Consider the following 5,326-nt stretch of genomic DNA (forward strand, 5'->3'; position numbering starts at 1 on the left):
GTTTCTGCTTTATAACAAAGTGAATCACCTGTACATATACATATATCCCCATATCTCTTCCCTCTTGCGTCTCCCTCCCATCCTCCCTATCCCACCCCTGTAGGTGGTCACAAAGCACCAAGCTGATCTCCCTGTGCTATGCGGCTGCTTCCCACAAGCTATCTATTTTACATTTGGTAGTGTATATATGTCCATGCCACTCTCTCACTTCGTCCTACCTTACCCTTCCCCCTCCCTGTGTACTCAAGTCCATTCTCTATGTCTGTGTCTTTATTCCTGTCCTGCCCCTAGGTTCTTCAGAACCTTTTTTTTTTTTTTTTTTAGATTCCATATATTTGTGTTAGCATAAGGTATTTGTTTTTCTCTTTCTGACTTACTTCTCTCTGTATGACAGACTCTAGGTTCATCCACCTCACTACAAATAACTCAATTTCGTTTCTTTCTATGGCTGAGTAATATTTCATTGTATATATGTGCCACATCTTCTTTATCCATTCATCTGTCGAGGGACACTCAGGTTGCTTCCATGTTCTGGCTATTGTAAATAGAGCTGCAATGAACATTGTGGTACATGACTCTTTTTGAATTATGGTTTTCTCAGGGTATATGCCCAGTCGTGGGATTGCTGGGTCATACGGTAGTTCTATTTTTAGTTTTTTAAGCAGCCCATGCAGCTCAATACCAAAACAACAAACAACCCAATCCAAAAATGGGCAGAAGACCTAAACAGACATTTCTCCAAAGAAGATATACAGATTGCCAACAAACACATGAAAGGATGCTCAACATCACTTATCATTAGAGAAATGCAAATCAAAACTACAGTGAGATATCACCTCACACCAGTCAGAATGGTCATCATCAAAAAATCTACAAACAATAAATGCTGGAGAGGGTGTGGAGAAAAGGGAACCCTCTTGTACTGTTGGTGGGAATGTAAATTGATACAGCCACTATGGAGAACAGTATGGAGTTTCCTTGACATTGTTCTTAGCAATGATTTCTTGAATATGACACCAAAGGCACAGGCAACATAAACAAAAATAGACAAGTGGGATTTCATCAAACTAAAAGGCTTCTGCATAGCAAAGGAAACAACAGAATGAAAAGGCAACCTAGAGAAAGGGAAAATGTTTGCAAACCATACATCTGATTAGGGATGAACAACCAAAATACAAAAGGGACTCCTACAACTCAATAGCAAAAAACAAATAACCCAATTTAAAAATGGGCAAAGAACTTGAATGGACATTTCTCTAAAGAAGACATACAAATGGCCAACAGGTATATTAAAAAGTACTCAATTTCACTAATTATGAAGGAAATGTGAATCAAGACTACAATGAGATATCACCTCACACCTGTTAAGATGGCTATTATCAAAAGCAAAATAAAAGATAAGTATTAGAGAGGATATGAAGAAATTAGAACACTTCTACTCTGTTGGTGGGAATGTAAAATAGTACAGCTGCTGTAGAAAATAGTATGGAGGTTCCTCAAAAAATTAAAACTAATATGATATCGCTTATATGTGGAATCTAAAAACAGTGTACAAATGAACTTATTTACAAAACAGAAGTAGAGTCACGGATGTAGAAAATAAACCTATGGTTACCAGGGGATGGGGGGGGAGTGATATTGGGAGAACCTGCTGTATATAGCACAGGGAACTCTATTCAATACTCTGTAATGGCCTATATGGGAAAAGAAACTTAAAAAAAAAAAAGAGTGGATATGTGTATATATGTATATATATATATATATATATATATGTGTATATATATATATATATATATATATATATATATATATATATATATGATTGATTCACTTTGCTGTACGCCTGAAACTAACACAACATTGTAAATCAACTATACTGCAAATAAAATTTTTTTTAATTAAAACTAGAACTACCATATCATCCAGCAATCCTACTTCTGGGTATTTGTACAAAAGAATTGAATCAGGATCTCAAGAAGATATTTGCACTACCAGGTTCATCACAGAATTATTGACAATAGCCAAGATATGGAAACAACCTAAATGTCCATGATGAATGAATAAAGAAAATGTGTTATATACATACAATGAAATATCATTCAGCCTTAAAAAAAAAAGGAAATCCTGCCATGGGTGACAACATTGATGAACCTAGAGACATTACTGTAAGTGAAATAAGACAGTCACAAAAATACAAATCTATATTATTCTATTTATATGAGGTATTCAAAATTGTTAAACTCATAGAAGCAGACAGTAGAATGGTGGTTGCCAGAGACTGGGGGGAGAGGGAAAGGGAGAGTCCTTGTTCAATGGATATAAAGTTTCAGTTATGCAAGATGAATAAATTCTAGAGATCTGCTGTTCAATGTAGTGCCAGTAGTTAACAATATCTTGTGCATTTTAAAAATTTATTAAGAGGGTATATCTCATGTCTAGTATTCTTACCAAAAACAAAGGGGCATGAGGAAACATTTGGAGGTAATGAATGTGTTTATTACCTTGAGGGGTGATGGTTTCACAGATGTACGAATATGTCCTAGCTCATTAGATTATATACATTAAATATATGCAGATTTTTTGTTTATCAATTATACCTCAATAAAGCCATTGAACCTAAAATGAGTGGTATACAGATAAATGTTTAAAAAATGGATGGGGAGGGCTTCCCTGGTGGCGCAGTGGTTGAGAGTCTGCCTGCCGATGCAGGAGAGACGGGTTCGTGCCCCGGTCCAGGAAAATCCCACATGCCGCAGAGCAGCTAGGCCCGTGAGCCATGCCGCTGAGCCTGCGCGTCCAAAGCCTGTGCTCCGCAACGGGAGAGGCCACGACAGTGAGAGGCCCGCGTACCGCAAAAAAAAAAAAAAAATTGGCTGAGGGTGTGGGGAGATCCCAGATTTGTAGTGTTTGCCAGTTTCCATGAGGTAAACACCCCCACCATGAACAATGTCAAGCTATTGTGTAGAGCATTACTGTGTGTAATGCCAAGCTATCACTGAACTTGGAAGAGATGCATATTCTCACTCTGCAAGCCAGCTCCAGTACACCACTAGATAAAAACATTTGGGGGACAATTGGAGAAATTTGAAAGTGGACTGTATGTTGGATGATGTTATTGAATTTATACTGACTTTCTTAGTACAGAAAGGGAGAATGCCCTTACTCTTGTGAAATATGTGCTGAAATATCCTGATGGCATCCTGATGTTTGAAGACTACTTTCAGATGTGTGTGTACAGGTGTGTGTGTGTGTGTGTATGTGTGGAGAAAGAGAGGGGAAGAAAATTTCAATGTGTTACGTGGTTGCTAGTTGATGAAATGGGTGAAGGATACATTAGTGTGCATTAATAAAATTGTTCTTTCAACTTTTCTGTGGGCTTAATATTTTTCAAAAGAAAAATTAATTTGTTGCCAATAGAAGATTTTATATAAAAATCTGAATTTGCAGTTTCTATTGAAAGGAACCTAAAACCTTGCAATTTGGGGCTTATGCTCTCAAATTACACCATTTAGCTGAACCTAATAGATGGGGGATGTGCTTTCCAGTCAGATCTTATCCCGGCCCTCTTCCCTCATTTGGGTTACCTTCCTGACCCCTGTGGGCATCTGCATTTGCTCCCCTGGTCTAGAAACTGTTCAGTGAGCTTAAGATGGTATTTTATGCTTGTTTCCAAGCACTCAATGGAGAAGAGAAAAAAAAAAAAAGATGTTGTTATTATTCCCAGTGCTTGCTTCTGTAATTATTCCTCTTCTTAGATATTAGCCCTGGGCTAATACCTAAAACCAATTTTATGCGTTTTAAACAGGTTTTACCAGCTCCCTCTGCTAACCCTTTCCAAAAGGATGAAACAGCTTAAATTCCTTATAAGTTCTGAATTTTGAAATCACACTTCTGGGGTTAGGGAACTCTAGACTTGGGAGAACTTGACGACGTGATAGTCACCTAACTGACTTTCTCCTATGGACAGTTCCTATGACGGTTCAAGGGACTAATTCAAGTCAGAATTTAGTAAGTAGAACGTCTGTTTCACTGGGGATTGTGGTTTGGAATGACTTGGCGCCCTCTAAAGGCTACAATGAGAAGAGCAGTCGCTTACCACGTGCTCCCCTTTAAGTTTAGGGCTCCGTCGGAACTGTGACGTTTAGGAGGGTGGGGAAAGGGGCAGAAGCCGTTTGTGGCCTTCGAATCTGAAGGCTTTATTCTAACTCGTCATTTAGCCCTCCTTCGAGAACACGGAAGTATCAAGCTGGTGCCCTACACAACTTCTTTTCCCTCGGTGAGTATACTTTCTGCTGTCACTAGCATGACAGGAAAAACGGATGGTTTTTGTTTTAAACCGAGAGTACTTTGATTAAAGTCAGCATTAGTTTATTTTTTATTTTTCTTTTAGAACAAGGAGTTTGTGTTTGAAATTTTTTTTTAAAAAAGACAAACACTATCTTTGGCTTTGGGCTGTGAGAAGTAATTTGTCAAAATATCTGCTCTATGACAACAAGGTAAGTGTCGTGGATTTTTTTTTTTTTTATGGGGAAATGTTTCCAGAAGCTGCTTTCACAGAGGATGAATACTTTCCTTGGTGAGTACACTCCTTAAAAATGAATGTGATCTTCTCCTTCGAGAGCCTCTTGATTAGGGTTAAAGCAGCAGAATTAGAGAAAACCAGGAAGCAAAGGAACGTGCTAAGGAAACAAAGTTATGTTGTAGGGGAAAACCACCCTGAAGGAAGGTGTGGGTGAGAATAACAGGATCATGGGACTGTCTGTGATTCCAGGCTCACTTCTGATTTCATCTTTTGGATGAGATGGAATTGTGAGGCACTGGGAAACACAAAATACTCCACAAGTGTTATGTTAGGAAATACCGTAGCAAAGGAAGAGCACTGATAGAGTGATAATAAGAAATATAAATAGATCCAAGTCCAAACTCATACAAATCATAATCAGCTACATAATTTGCTAATCATCCAACTCTCTCCATGTCTCAAAAACGATTCCTGCATTTTCTGGTCTGTCAGGTACAGGATGGGGTTTTCATGTTGTTCAAAGGTCCAGTTCAGGGCTTCCCTAGTGGCGTAGTGGTTGAGAATCTGCCTGCTAATGCAGGGGACACGGGTTTGAGCCCTGGTCTGGGAGGATCCCACATGCCGCGGAGCAACTAGGCCCGTGAGCCACAAGTACTGAGCCTGCGCGTCTGGAGCCTGTGCTCTGCAACAAGAGAGGCCGCGATAGTGAGAGGCCCGCGCACCGCGATGAAGAGTGGCCCCCGCTTGCCACAACTAGAGAAAGCCCTCTCACAGAAACGAAGACCCAACACAGCATAAATAAAT

The sequence above is a fragment of the Lipotes vexillifer genome, unplaced genomic scaffold, assembly GCF_000442215.2.
Source record: "Lipotes vexillifer unplaced genomic scaffold, Lipotes_vexillifer_v1.1 scaffold189, whole genome shotgun sequence".
NCBI classification, from domain to species: domain Eukaryota; kingdom Metazoa; phylum Chordata; class Mammalia; order Artiodactyla; family Lipotidae; genus Lipotes; species Lipotes vexillifer.